Raw genomic sequence first — 16398 nt, forward strand, 5'->3', positions numbered from 1 at the left:
CCGTCTTGGTGTCGGCTGGCATTGGCTCTGTCAGACACAGGGGAAGCTTCGAGCTTCGAAGCCACCCCTGTAGCCCCCGCCCCACTACCAAAACCTTGCCACGCAAAACCAACACAGCATGGTCCTGGGCAGCAGGGGGGTTGGACCAGCTGACCTCCAGAGGTCCTTCCAACCTCAACCTTTCTGTGATGCTGTGATAAAGAGGCTTTTCCAAAAGCGTATGTAGACACGGCTGAAGCCACCTGTTGCCCATTATCCGATGCATGCCTGCCTATGAAGAGGAAAATTGGATTTTAAAAATGAGAAGTGCTAATGCCTCCAGTAGTTAAATGCCATTCAAGTCCAAAAGATCTCAAGATGTGCTTCTGAATTTATTTTATGCAAATTTTTGTGGGCCTCTCCGTAATGAACCAGGAAACACAGATCCCATGTCTGTGATGTGTGTTTAAGACTGACGTTGGTATGTTCTCCGATTTGGGGTATGCAGTTCATGCTATAGTGTCATAATGACCTTTTCTAGTCTTAAAATTCTGATTTCTTGAACTAGTACTTATGAAGGTGATGGACAATTCATAGCTGCTGAATGATCACAGGCTGCTTTAAAGAATTCTCCGTGAAGTTGTCTGTAACGTTGAAGAGGGTAAGCAGCAACAGAAGCAAGCCGGAAGAATCCATGTTTTCTCTTTTCCTCTGCATGCTGCTGGTAGACTACTTTTACGTTGAGCAAGATAATTTATGCATGCATATCAGATGGGAGGGAATTGCATACACCTGGGAGGGGATTTTTTGATTGTGCAGTGGATAGATGGAGGCGGTTGATAATTTTTGATTGCAGAAGGGTGTTGCAGACAGGGACGATGATGAAAAACGTAGCAAAGCAGCAAGAACGCAGCACAAATTTGTAACTTTCCTCCTGAGCTGGTGGCAGAAAAAGGGGAAGGGCAGGATGGTCAGAGACTGACCACATAGCTAAGCTTCCAGGTTTTGCCTAGGGGGTTCTGTATGTAAGGGCCACCCGTAAAACATTTTGGTAGAGGTTGATAGGGGAGCTGGGGAACAGACAGGAAGCTGCGGTGGATCTCGGGGTAGAGAGACTGTTGCTCGTCAGATGGTGCCTGGGGTGCCCAGACTTCTGCCTAGCTCCAGCTTCCACATTTACTTCTTTTCAAAGTGCGGTTGGCCTAAAATGATGTGTCCGTTAACCTTGCCAGCTGTTCCTGCAAGTACACAGAGGTGGCCAAGAGATTAGGGACGTGTTGTCTCTGGTTCCTAAATTGATTCTTCGTAGTGCTCGAGAGCACTTGCTCTACAGTTATTTCAGTAGAATCGTATTGTTATGATGAACACTTTTACACAGTGAAAGAGAATAGGACACAGTTATTAAAGATGAGCAACAAACCCGGACATTTTAGTCACTCAGGTTTGCCATAGGGAATTGAGGACAGGAGTTACAGCAGCCTTTGATCTACCTGAAGTTGTGAAACCGAGCAATTTCAAGTGAGTTTGTCCTTCCCTGTGGAAATGCAGCACTGATCACAAAGCAAGGTTAGGAGTTTCACATTTCCGTCCCCAAAAAAGTGGGTCAGTGAGGATGTGGGCGGTTTGGATGAACCCTACAGATCTCCGGCTGAGACTATGGACGCTGGCAAAATGGCAGCCTGTGTGTTCTGCAGTGAGTGTGAGTGTAGAGGTTAAGGTGAGCGTGCATGTTGATTTGAAGTGATTTATTTCCAAAGAAAACAGGGCTGTCTTTTTTTTAGCCGTAGGTGATGTTAGGAGGTGCAGGTGAGCACATTTATTTACTTTAGGAACCTTGATCTTTTCTAGCCCAGTTGTGCTGTTGCAGGCACCTGAGCTACCTCTTTCTCAAGGTTGCTCATGGATTTTACGTGAGCTTTTGTTTACAGTGCAGATGGAGTTGACAGTGAACAGGAAGAGGAAGGCAGGAGGTGGAATTTGAATAATGAAGGGATGGAGCCTTGATCCTAGGGTAACTTTATCGAGCACAATGAGCACAGTCACAACAGGCTCTGTCTTGCTTAACCCGTAGTCAGATGTCTCAGGTTTATTTACAGTAACCACCTGACTTTGGCATAACTCTGACGTGCCCAGAATGAGAACTTAGTGAGACTAAGGACTGTTCAAACACTCACACAGGTGATGGTCCAAGTGAAAAGACTTGTCTTGGAGAAACTACAGAAATGCTGCAGCTTGCTAACCGAAGGTGAGACTTTTCTCTAAAACTGAGATTTGCGGAGAATTTGTATAGTCTTGGGATAGAAAAACACCCTTGTGTGCTATAGTGAGACGTAGGTACGTGGCAGCTACGAAATGTCATAAAAGCAAGTCCAGCAAATAGTCTTCTTGCAGTCCTCCTGGAAGCTCCGGTGAACCTTTATTTATGTTGGTTCACAATAATCACGGTGATTGTCCAGCTACATTATCCATCAGAAATAATGAGGCTTTTTCATACGTTTTTGGATCCATTTTCAAGGATCACTTCCTCTGAGCTGAAGAATGATCCGTTCCAATGAGCAGGAAGCCAAGCAAAGGTAGGAGGAGGCCTACATGGATGAACGAGGAACTCCGGACAAAAAATCAAGCATAAAAAAAGCAAGTGTGCAACTATGGTGGAAGAAGCAACAGGTGACCCAGGAGGAACAGAGACATACTGCCAGAGAGCGCAGGGATGTTTTTATGGAAGCCAAGGCCCGCCCGGACTTGAATTTAGAGAGGGACGTGAAGGGCAACAAGAAAGGTTTCTACGGGTAAATCAGCAGCAGTAGCATGACAGGGGAAAACATGGGCGCACTGCTGACTAGCAGGGTTCCTGGTGACCAAGGACATGGAAAAAAGCTGAGGTACCCAATGCCGCCTTTGCCTCAGTCTTTACTGGCAATACTTGCCTTCAGGAATCCCAGGCACCTAATCTCATTCAACATATAAATTCACATGTAATGCTGACCTAGTTTAACACTTTGAGCTCTCAGCCCTTACTGGAGCTTAAGGCGGGTAAACTAAGTCTCTGATAGGCCCTAGCTAAATCCTATTTCCTATTATATGTCTTAACATGCTTGATAGTCCAAACAAAATCCCAAGGTGATTTCTTACCAAAATTCTCTAATCAAGACGTTAGGTGTTTGGACTGGAAAAAAACAAGCAACGTTATACTTGAAATACTCAACTAAATTATTAATTTGTCACTTCTATGTTTTATTCCCTGGACAGGCACATGCCAAATAATAGGCATTCATTATCTTACTGAATAGATAGATAGGATTCATTATCTTACTGAATTCCGCTATCTGAAAGGCATCTAGTCTCAACTAATTAGTTTAATAATTACTAGTTAAGAATTATTTAATAGTAACCAGAATTTCCTGAGAGGCATAGCATATTCTAACATTACAATGGTTGACCATGAGCTAGAAAAATACTAGGTTTTGTGGGGTTTGGGGTTTTTTTTAATTTCTGCCTTGTTTGATCTGCTGACAGGGAACGCCTAGGTCAGAGTGCTGTGCTGTCAGTTCCTCTCAGCCTGCGGCCCCACGAGTCACCGATTGCAGTGCCAAGGGACACAAGGATGGGAAGCCGATGCAGACTGCATACTGCAGTGGTTACCAGACTGCAGAAACTTGCACAGTGGGCTGCGCAAGTTTAACTCCTCTTTCTTTGAGGGGTGGATGGGACCAAAACTACTCTGTCAGAGCGGAGAGCCCACTGAGATGACAATGGCATTGAGGTATTTCCAGGTTAAAAGATGGTAGTGGTGAATCCACAGGCATTGCGTGTCTGCCATAGGTGATAAGTGTCAGAGAAACAGTCGGTAACGCTAAAAGCACCAGCGCAACTGCCAAGAAAAATCCTGGTATGACATGGAAGTGGTTTGGTGTCAAGAACTAAAATACAATTGGAAGAAGGCAGACAGGATGGATACATGAGCACATACCTTAAGTGCAGCGTGAGTCCCAGGCCTCACAGAGACTGCGGGCGAGATAAACTGACATTTTTTTAAGGGCTTTAAAAAAATGAACCAAAATTAATAATAAAAACTATCCTGACATACAAGTAGGACAAGGGAACAAATGCCAGGATGAGTTAATGAAGCGTGTGCGTGCAATCAGGCCCATTGAGGACATGGAGTGTGCTGTAACTAATACACCAGCTTGTTGGCGGGAGGTGAAGGCCAGGGACAGAGCTCTGTGTACTCATGAGGTTAAAACGATTCTCCATTCTTGAGTACCTGTGGCACAAGAAGAAAGTCTGAAAGGACATACAGACTGTCAGTCGAAGAGGAAAAAAAACATGTGTGAAACATAACATAGCTTTTGAATAACAAGTCAGAAATACCTTTCTTTGATTTTTCTTACCTGTCCTGTTGTCCAAGTTGCATTAGCAAACCTACCTACATTGAGGTGGTTTGGAGAAGATGCTGCCCTCCACAGGAGTTGTTTTTCATCCACTGAGGTCTACAACACTGGTCCTCCTCTGCTGATCCCACTGTGATGATTTTTGGGGTTGTTTTTTATCCATGCCCCCACTCCCCCAAACACTGTAGCCTGTGGCTTGTTGCCTTGGTTCTGCAGCCTGCTCAGCCCATGTTTCCCCAAAGAGCCCTGGCTGCTGTGCCCTCAGGCATGGTGATCTTGCCTTGCAGATGTTCTTCCTCCCTGTGCCAGGGAAATCACTTCCATGGAACTGACTGAGAGGCGTTGTTCCTTTTCTTCTATTCATAGTTGTCTTAAGGACACCGCTGTTGCTTTATTTGTACTTATGTTGTGTTTGTTATGCTTGCTCAGTAGTTTTTTAGCTCATCAATTCTTCATTCTGTTCAAACTAGTCAAAGGCCAACACAAATAACTCAATGCACTGGCTGAGTTTAAGTTACAATAACAATTAGAGCGATATGACAGTCATTACAACAAGGTGTTGCTAACAACGGCGTTGAGTGTCTTTCTCGAGAATTTATCCAGAATTTCCTTACTGTTCCTTTATGATCTTGTTGTATGTTTAGCAAGTCATTTTCCAACTTCATGGTATCTCAGAAATTCTCTGGAACTTCACTGTTTCTGATGGTTTTGCAGGGACAAAGACAACGCGTTTCACTATTATTACCCTTTCCACATGTAACAACACGAGAAAGTGAGAAACAGGAGTGGTGCGTTGTCGGATGTGCTGTTTCCCTTTCTCTTGCCCTGCCTTCTTGAGCCAAACTTATTTGCTGTATCCAGGGAAATAAGATCTTCCTGAAGAACTGCAATAAAAGCAACGTTGTTAAATTCAAGTTCCCTTCTAACTTTCTGAGAAGTAAAACCTACTTACAAGTTTAGCGAGGCAGGCAGGAATCACATGAGAGTGCCAATTAACACAACATGCGTTCTTAGCTGCTTACAGTATCCAACAGGGTCAGAGCCTTACACAGCATCAAAGACAGCCTCAAATGTGCAACCAGGTATTCTGGGGATGTTCACAATTCCTTATTTCTTTGAGGGTTAGAAAGAACCATCTTAACCTTCACAGGAGCCCTTAAAGCACTGTACTTTAAAAACGGCCTGGGTTCTAGATCGGCTGGAGCTCTTAAAAATTACGTTTAATTGTAACTGTTAAGGTGCTCGCTACAGTCCTCAATAGTGGATGTGTCTAGTTGGAATTCAATCCTTTTTTTATTAGTTGATATTTAACTAGCCACTGACACAATTCAGAGTTGCATAAATAAAAGACGAGAGCCATTGTTGGTGGATCCCCATATTCTTCTATCAGACAACACAGGAACCTGGACCACATGGTCCAGATTCCTGTACATTGCCCCACCCCTGCTTGAATCAAGAAAATTCATGCCTTGCATCTTTTTTTCCTGACACTAAATGTAGAAAACCACATTGCAGCCACTCCTTTGTAGTGTAGGTCTACTTAATTTCCCTTAGCCTCTAAGTTTCTTTATAACAACTACAAGAGAACAAGACAATGTCAAAGGTCATTTTTGTGTAAATGCCTGCTAGCGCTAACAGCCTCTCCAGCCCAAAAGTTCCTTTTTATTCCAATTCCTTAAATCACTAATCCAAAAAAAGATAAAATATACAACACATCCTTTATTGACCCCCAGCAGTAAATAAAATAAGAGAACTGAAGATTGTGTCCAGTACCTCAGGATACTTGGCAATCTTGGCCAAGTCTCCTACTGTCACATTACATGAATCAAGCAGTGGTGTGTATTCTGGGATTGCATAGATAATCCTTCTTGTGTTTAGAGAGACTATAAAGAACAAAATTAGATAATAAAAATTTTTTCTATTTTAAACTATAGCCCTTTTACTACTACTGCTTCTTACAGCAGGTAATGTCATAATCTCCCTATGTTTCAGAACAGTTTGTGGTAGCTTTTCATTTACTTCAGAAAAAACTACTTCAGATTATATTAAAACTAGTTATTGAAATGATTCTGAACTGGGAAAACTTTTATCAAAAGGTACCCAGCTAAAGTTGACTGTACATCAATATTTAGCATGAGGTAAATCAAGTATTATGTAATACCATGCTAGAGGGTCTAAATTAAGTATAACTGGATTTATAGTTGTCGACCAATCACATGAGACAATATTGTCTTAGCAGAAAAACACAGAGGAAAAAAAGGACTCTCGGTTCAAATAAATTGAAAAAAACATACCTTGAAATCTGACAGCAATAAAATTAAGGCAAAACCTTACATTTTAATATGAAAATAATAGCCATAGCATCACAAAATTCCGAGTTGAACTTGCTATCTTGCATGTACACGTACAGGAAGTATGCAAGAAGTCCTGTCCATTCTGATTCTAGTCTGTGATAGGAGGGTTTACAACATATTATTACAAAACGTCCATCTCTAAAAGTGTTTTGCTATCATTCATATACTTCAGCTGAAAGCATCCATTTACCAAGTGTGAAAATCTTACTTCTAGAAGCACTCGTGTATTCTCTGGAATCTCACAAGTATCGCAGACTGTGCTTCCCTGTGTAGATTCCTTATCCTGTAGCACTGGCATCCTATGGGGATGTATTAGCTAATGTATTAGTTCCAGTAACTAATCTAATTTTAGGATTTGCTATCAGCAGCAATCACTTTGGGTTTTCCTCAGTGTATTTTCTATATCATTATCTTCTACTTCATAAATAAAATCCAAGAAATATCTACTCCTTAGAGAACATGTAAAATAGTTAAAGTGTGCCTGTTTAATTCCCAGCTTAACCAGTGATTGCTATGTGATAGCTATCCAGACCGAGTAAAACTAGTTCAAGAGAGACCTAACATTTTAAACTAGAGAAAGCAGAGGAACCCCCTACAGCTATTTTCTGTGATCTCTGAAATGTGTGCTGTGGAAGATACTGTCCATATCAAGAATTCTATTAAGATCTTACCTACTTTCCCATCTTAAATGTGGCCTTTCTATCCTTATTAAAAAGATAGACCAGAAAAGCCCCTGAGATATATATGCATCCTCTGTGCTGTTCATTTACTGATTTTGCAGCCTAGATCTTCACTACTAACAGACAAAAAAAAAAAAAAAAGCTTTGTAAACGTTTAAATATTGCTGACAGCTGTACCATTCCTTTTTTTTAAACACAAGTATCCAGGGAGAAAGTTACCCTGGGTGTTATTATTCTCTGTTTAGGAAGAAAATAAAATGAGAGAAGTGAAAGATTTACAAATCCTCCATGGAGTGTATGAAGACCAGATACAGGAGAGAAAAAGAAAACCGTAACAGTAGTGTGTTTGTGGAGCACCTGGGGCTCATCACTCTGACCAGCAAGGAGAGAGGAGACAAGTTTCATAAGCATTGCATGGAAAGGACGTGAACTCATCCAACCATGAGAGAAGAGGTTTTGATTGCAGTTTTTGGAGGAGAAAGCAGTCTCTGCATTTTTTGGAAGGTAAGAGGAAATGGATACCTGCATTTGGAGCATACTCTTTAACTCTCTCCTTCCCCTGAACCAAGTGACATCCCCACTGCTCTCTGTCCCCAGATGACTCACTGAGAGGGAGGCACTTGCTTGGGAGAAGGAGTGAAGGACATAACCCTTCAGGAAGACATGGTGTGTGCAACTCATCCTCTCCCCACTCACTTCAACCTGCTTGCAGGCTCACCACCTCAATGGAGAGCCCCACAGTGAGCATCAGTACCCCTTTACTGAGCACCAGCACCTAAGGTCTGCTCTCTGCCCCTTTGGAAGAAGCCCCAGGGGGCCCCACTGGCTCAAGAAAGAGCCAAGAGCTCATCCCCATGCCAAGAAACAGCTGCCACGACCATGGGTTCACCATGCATTTGCCAAGGGGGAATCATGCTTGACAAATCTGATACCCTTCTATGATGCATGACTGGATGAAGGGAGAGCAGTGGATGTTGTCTACCTCGACCTCAGCAAGGCTTTTGACACTGTCCCCCATAACATTCTCATAGGTAAGCTTAGAAAGCGTGAGTTAGATGAGTGGACAGTGAGGTGGGTTGAGAACTGGCTGAATGGCAGAGCTCAGAGGATTGTGATAAGCGGCGCAGAGTCTAGTTGGAGGCCTGTAGCCAGCGGTGTGCTCCAGGGTCAGTACTGAGTCCAGTCTTATTCAACGTATTCATCAGTGACCGGGATGAAGGGACAGAGTGTAACCTCAGCAAGTTTGCTGCTGATACAAAACTGGGAGGAGTGGCCAACAGACCAGAAGGCTGCGCTGCCATTCCGTGAGACCCGGACAGGCTGGAGAGTTGGGTAGAGAGGAACCTAATGAAGTTCAACAAAGGCAAGTGTAGGGTCCTGCACCTGGGGAGGAATAACCCCAATCACCAGTACACGTTAGGAGCTGACCAGCTGGGAAGCAGCTCTGCAGACAAGGACCTGGGAGTCCTGGTGGACAACAAGCTCTCCATGAGCCAGCAGTGTGCCCTCGTGGCCAAGAAGGCCAATGGTATCCTGGGGTGCAATAAGAAGAGTGTGACCAGCAGGTTGAAGGAGGTTATCCTCCCCCTTTACTCTGCCCTGGTGAGGTCACATCAGAAGTTCTGTACCCAGTTCTGGGCTCCCCAGGTCAAGAAAGACAGGGAACTACTGGAGAGAGTCCAGCAGAAGGCTACAAAGATGATGAGGGGACTGGAGCATCTCTCATATGAGGAAAGGCTGAGAGAGCTGGGTCTGTTTAGCCTGGAGAAGACTGAGAGGGACTCTGATGAATACTTACAAATATCTAACAGGCAGGTGACAAGAGGATGGGGCCAGACTCTTTTCAGTGGTGCCCAGTGAACTTAATTAGTTCAGCAGTTTCAAGGACAAACCCACATATCTCCAGAACTACGGTTCTAAATTTATCCAGACAGCCTTCACTTAAATGCAGATGGGGAAAGGGGAGCCTAAGTATTTCTTATTCAATAAAATAAAAATGGGGAGGGGGGGACCCTGAAAATCTAACTATTGGTTGCATTCTTTCCCAAGACTATACAAATTGTCCGCAAATCTCAGTTTTAGAGAATAGTCTCACCTTCGGTGAGAATTTTCTTGATTCAAGCAGGGGTGGGGCAATGTACAGGAATCTGGACCATGTGGTCCAGGTTCCTGTGTTATCTGATAGAAGAATATAGGGATCCACCAACAATGGCTCTCGTCTTTTATTTATGCAACTCTGAATTGTGTCAGTTTAGCAAATCCTAAAATTAGATTAGTTACTGGAACTAATACATTAGCTAATACATCCCCATAGGATGCCAGTGCTACAGGATAAGGAATCTACACAGGGAAGCACAGTCTGCGATACTTGTGAGATTCCAGAGAATACACGAGTGCTTCTAGAAGTAAGATTTTCACACTTGGTAAATGGATGCTTTCAGCTGAAGTATATGAATGATAGCAAAACACTTTTAGAGATGGACGTTTTGTAATAATATGTTGTAAACCCTCCTATCACAGACTAGAATCAGAATGGACAGGACTTCTTGCATACTTCCTGTACGTGTACATGCAAGATAGCAAGTTCAACTCGGAATTTTGTGATGCTATGGCTATTATTTTCATATTAAAATGTAAGGTTTTGCCTTAATTTTATTGCTGTCAGATTTCAAGGTATGTTTTTTTCAATTTATTTGAACCGAGAGTCCTTTTTTTCCTCTGTGTTTTTCTGCTAAGACAATATTGTCTCATGTGATTGGTCGACAACTATAAATCCAGTTATACTTAATTTAGACCCTCTAGCATGGTATTACATAATACTTGATTTACCTCATGCTAAATATTGATGTACAGTCAACTTTAGCTGGGTACCTTTTGATAAAAGTTTTCCCAGTTCAGAATCATTTCAATAACTAGTTTTAATATAATCTGAAGTAGTTTTTTCTGAAGTAAATGAAAAGCTACCACAAACTGTTCTGAAACATAGGGAGATTATGACATTACCTGCTGTAAGAAGCAGTAGTAGTAAAAGGGCTATAGTTTAAAATAGAAAAAAATTTTATTATCTAATTTTGTTCTTTATAGTCTCTCTAAACACAAGAAGGATTATCTATGCAATCCCAGAATACACACCACTGCTTGATTCATGTAATGTGACAGTAGGAGACTTGGCCAAGATTGCCAAGTATCCTGAGGTACTGGACACAATCTTCAGTTCTCTTATTTTATTTACTGCTGGGGGTCAATAAAGGATGTGTTGTATATTTTATCTTTTTTTGGATTAGTGATTTAAGGAATTGGAATAAAAAGGAACTTTTGGGCTGGAGAGGCTGTTAGCGCTAGCAGGCATTTACACAAAAATGACCTTTGACATTGTCTTGTTCTCTTGTAGTTGTTATAAAGAAACTTAGAGGCTAAGGGAAATTAAGTAGACCTACACTACAAAGGAGTGGCTGCAATGTGGTTTTCTACATTTAGTGTCAGGAAAAAAAGATGCAAGGCATGAATTTTCTTGATTCAAGCAGGGGTGGGGCAATGTACAGGAATCTGGACCATGTGGTTCAGGTTCCTGTGTTGTCTGATAGAAGAATATGGGGATCCACCAACAATGGCTCTCGTCTTTTATTTATGCAACTCTGAATTGTGTCAGTGGCTAGTTAAATATCAACTAATAAAAAAAGGATTGAATTCCAACTAGACACATCCACTATTGAGGACTGTAGCGAGCACCTTAACAGTTACAATTAAACGTAATTTTTAAGAGCTCCAGCCGATCTAGAACCCAGGCCGTTTTTAAAGTACAGTGCTTTAAGGGCTCCTGTGAAGGTTAAGATGGTTCTTTCTAACCCTCAAAGAAATAAGGAATTGTGAACATCCCCAGAATACCTGGTTGCACATTTGAGGCTGTCTTTGATGCTGTGTAAGGCTCTGACCCTGTTGGATACTGTAAGCAGCTAAGAACGCATGTTGTGTTAATTGGCACTCTCATGTGATTCCTGCCTGCCTCGCTAAACTTGTAAGTAGGTTTTACTTCTCAGAAAGTTAGAAGGGAACTTGAATTTAACAACGTTGCTTTTATTGCAGTTCTTCAGGAAGATCTTATTTCCCTGGATACAGCAAATAAGTTTGGCTCAAGAAGGCAGGGCAAGAGAAAGGGAAACAGCACATCCGACAACGCACCACTCCTGTTTCTCACTTTCTCGTGTTGTTACATGTGGAAAGGGTAATAATAGTGAAACGCGTTGTCTTTGTCCCTGCAAAACCATCAGAAACAGTGAAGTTCCAGAGAATTTCTGAGATACCATGAAGTTGGAAAATGACTTGCTAAACATACAACAAGATCATAAAGGAACAGTAAGGAAATTCTGGATAAATTCTCGAGAAAGACACTCAACGCCGTTGTTAGCAACACCTTGTTGTAATGACTGTCATATCGCTCTAATTGTTATTGTAACTTAAACTCAGCCAGTGCATTGAGTTATTTGTGTTGGCCTTTGACTAGTTTGAACAGAATGAAGAATTGATGAGCTAAAAAACTACTGAGCAAGCATAACAAACACAACATAAGTACAAATAAAGCAACAGCGGTGTCCTTAAGACAACTATGAATAGAAGAAAAGGAACAACGCCTCTCAGTCAGTTCCATGGAAGTGATTTCCCTGGCACAGGGAGGAAGAACATCTGCAAGGCAAGATCACCATGCCTGAGGGCACAGCAGCCAGGGCTCTTTGGGGAAACATGGGCTGAGCAGGCTGCAGAACCAAGGCAACAAGCCACAGGCTACAGTGTTTGGGGGAGTGGGGGCATGGATAAAAAACAACCCCAAAAATCATCACAGTGGGATCAGCAGAGGAGGACCAGTGTTGTAGACCTCAGTGGATGAAAAACAACTCCTGTGGAGGGCAGCATCTTCTCCAAACCACCTCAATGTAGGTAGGTTTGCTAATGCAACTTGGACAACAGGACAGGTAAGAAAAATCAAAGAAAGGTATTTCTGACTTGTTATTCAAAAGCTATGTTATGTTTCACACATGTTTTTTTTCCTCTTCGACTGACAGTCTGTATGTCCTTTCAGACTTTCTTCTTGTGCCACAGGTACTCAAGAATGGAGAATCGTTTTAACCTCATGAGTACACAGAGCTCTGTCCCTGGCCTTCACCTCCCGCCAACAAGCTGGTGTATTAGTTACAGCACACTCCATGTCCTCAATGGGCCTGATTGCACGCACACGCTTCATTAACTCATCCTGGCATTTGTTCCCTTGTCCTACTTGTATGTCAGGATAGTTTTTATTATTAATTTTGGTTCATTTTTTTAAAGCCCTTAAAAAAATGTCAGTTTATCTCGCCCGCAGTCTCTGTGAGGCCTGGGACTCACGCTGCACTTAAGGTATGTGCTCATGTATCCATCCTGTCTGCCTTCTTCCAATTGTATTTTAGTTCTTGACACCAAACCACTTCCATGTCATACCAGGATTTTTCTTGGCAGTTGCGCTGGTGCTTTTAGCGTTACCGACTGTTTCTCTGACACTTATCACCTATGGCAGACACGCAATGCCTGTGGATTCACCACTACCATCTTTTAACCTGGAAATACCTCAATGCCATTGTCATCTCAGTGGGCTCTCCGCTCTGACAGAGTAGTTTTGGTCCCATCCACCCCTCAAAGAAAGAGGAGTTAAACTTGCGCAGCCCACTGTGCAAGTTTCTGCAGTCTGGTAACCACTGCAGTATGCAGTCTGCATCGGCTTCCCATCCTTGTGTCCCTTGGCACTGCAATCGGTGACTCGTGGGGCCGCAGGCTGAGAGGAACTGACAGCACAGCACTCTGACCTAGGCGTTCCCTGTCAGCAGATCAAACAAGGCAGAAATTAAAAAAAACCCCAAACCCCACAAAACCTAGTATTTTTCTAGCTCATGGTCAACCATTGTAATGTTAGAATATGCTATGCCTCTCAGGAAATTCTGGTTACTATTAAATAATTCTTAACTAGTAATTATTAAACTAATTAGTTGAGACTAGATGCCTTTCAGATAGCGGAATTCAGTAAGATAATGAATCCTATCTATCTATTCAGTAAGATAATGAATGCCTATTATTTGGCATGTGCCTGTCCAGGGAATAAAACATAGAAGTGACAAATTAATAATTTAGTTGAGTATTTCAAGTATAACGTTGCTTGTTTTTTTCCAGTCCAAACACCTAACGTCTTGATTAGAGAATTTTGGTAAGAAATCACCTTGGGATTTTGTTTGGACTATCAAGCATGTTAAGACATATAATAGGAAATAGGATTTAGCTAGGGCCTATCAGAGACTTAGTTTACCCGCCTTAAGCTCCAGTAAGGGCTGAGAGCTCAAAGTGTTAAACTAGGTCAGCATTACATGTGAATTTATATGTTGAATGAGATTAGGTGCCTGGGATTCCTGAAGGCAAGTATTGCCAGTAAAGACTGAGGCAAAGGCGGCATTGGGTACCTCAGCTTTTTTCCATGTCCTTGGTCACCAGGAACCCTGCTAGTCAGCAGTGCGCCCATGTTTTCCCCTGTCATGCTACTGCTGCTGATTTACCCGTAGAAACCTTTCTTGTTGCCCTTCACGTCCCTCTCTAAATTCAAGTCCGGGCGGGCCTTGGCTTCCATAAAAACATCCCTGCGCTCTCTGGCAGTATGTCTCTGTTCCTCCTGGGTCACCTGTTGCTTCTTCCACCATAGTTGCACACTTGCTTTTTTTATGCTTGATTTTTTGTCCGGAGTTCCTTGTTCATCCATGTAGGCCTCCTCCTACCTTTGCTTGGCTTCCTGCTCATTGGAACGGATCATTCTTCAGCTCAGAGGAAGTGATCCTTGAAAATGGATCCAAAAACGTATGAAAAAGCCTCATTATTTCTGATGGATAATGTAGCTGGACAATCACCGTGATTATTGTGAACCAACATAAATAAAGGTTCACCGGAGCTTCCAGGAGGACTGCAAGAAGACTATTTGCTGGACTTGCTTTTATGACATTTCGTAGCTGCCACGTACCTACGTCTCACTATAGCACACAAGGGTGTTTTTCTATCCCAAGACTATACAAATTCTCCGCAAATCTCAGTTTTAGAGAAAAGTCTCACCTTCGGTTAGCAAGCTGCAGCATTTCTGTAGTTTCTCCAAGACAAGTCTTTTCACTTGGACCATCACCTGTGTGAGTGTTTGAACAGTCCTTAGTCTCACTAAGTTCTCATTCTGGGCACGTCAGAGTTATGCCAAAGTCAGGTGGTTACTGTAAATAAACCTGAGACATCTGACTACGGGTTAAGCAAGACAGAGCCTGTTGTGACTGTGCTCATTGTGCTCGATAAAGTTACCCTAGGATCAAGGCTCCATCCCTTCATTATTCAAATTCCACCTCCTGCCTTCCTCTTCCTGTTCACTGTCAACTCCATCTGCACTGTAAACAAAAGCTCACGTAAAATCCATGAGCAACCTTGAGAAAGAGGTAGCTCAGGTGCCTGCAACAGCACAACTGGGCTAGAAAAGATCAAGGTTCCTAAAGTAAATAAATGTGCTCACCTGCACCTCCTAACATCACCTACGGCTAAAAAAAAGACAGCCCTGTTTTCTTTGGAAATAAATCACTTCAAATCAACATGCACGCTCACCTTAACCTCTACACTCACACTCACTGCAGAACACACAGGCTGCCATTTTGCCAGCGTCCATAGTCTCAGCCGGAGATCTGTAGGGTTCATCCAAACCGCCCACATCCTCACTGACCCACTTTTTTGGGGACGGAAATGTGAAACTCCTAACCTTGCTTTGTGATCAGTGCTGCATTTCCACAGGGAAGGACAAACTCACTTGAAATTGCTCGGTTTCACAACTTCAGGTAGATCAAAGGCTGCTGTAACTCCTGTCCTCAATTCCCTATGGCAAACCTGAGTGACTAAAATGTCCGGGTTTGTTGCTCATCTTTAATAACTGTGTCCTATTCTCTTTCACTGTGTAAAAGTGTTCATCATAACAATACGATTCTACTGAAATAACTGTAGAGCAAGTGCTCTCGAGCACTACGAAGAATCAATTTAGGAACCAGAGACAACACGTCCCTAATCTCTTGGCCACCTCTGTGTACTTGCAGGAACAGCTGGCAAGGTTAACGGACACATCATTTTAGGCCAACCGCACTTTGAAAAGAAGTAAATGTGGAAGCTGGAGCTAGGCAGAAGTCTGGGCACCCCAGGCACCATCTGACGAGCAACAGTCTCTCTACCCCGAGATCCACCGCAGCTTCCTGTCTGTTCCCCAGCTCCCCTATCAACCTCTACCAAAATGTTTTACGGGTGGCCCTTACATACAGAACCCCCTAGGCAAAACCTGGAAGCTTAGCTATGTGGTCAGTCTCTGACCATCCTGCCCTTCCCCTTTTTCTGCCACCAGCTCAGGAGGAAAGTTACAAATTTGTGCTGCGTTCTTGCTGCTTTGCTACGTTTTTCATCATCGTCCCTGTCTGCAACACCCTTCTGCAATCAAAAATTATCAACCGCCTCCATCTATCCACTGCACAATCAAAAAATCCCCTCCCAGGTGTATGCAATTCCCTCCCATCTGATATGCATGCATAAATTATCTTGCTCAACGTAAAAGTAGTCTACCAGCAGCATGCAGAGGAAAAGAGAAAACATGGATTCTTCCGGCTTGCTTCTGTTGCTGCTTACCCTCTTCAACGTTACAGACAACTTCACGGAGAATTCTTTAAAGCAGCCTGTGATCATTCAGCAGCTATGAATTGTCCATCACCTTCATAAGTACTAGTTCAAGAAATCAGAATTTTAAGACTAGAAAAGGTCATTATGACACTATAGCATGAACTGCATACCCCAAATCGGAGAACATACCAACGTCAGTCTTAAACACACATCACAGACATGGGATCTGTGTTTCCTGGTTCATTACGGAGAGGCCCACAAAAATTTGCATAAAATAAATTCAGAAGCACATCTTGAGATCTTTTG

Source organism: Balearica regulorum, chromosome 5, assembly GCF_011004875.1.
Source record: "Balearica regulorum gibbericeps isolate bBalReg1 chromosome 5, bBalReg1.pri, whole genome shotgun sequence".
Taxonomy (NCBI): domain Eukaryota; kingdom Metazoa; phylum Chordata; class Aves; order Gruiformes; family Gruidae; genus Balearica; species Balearica regulorum.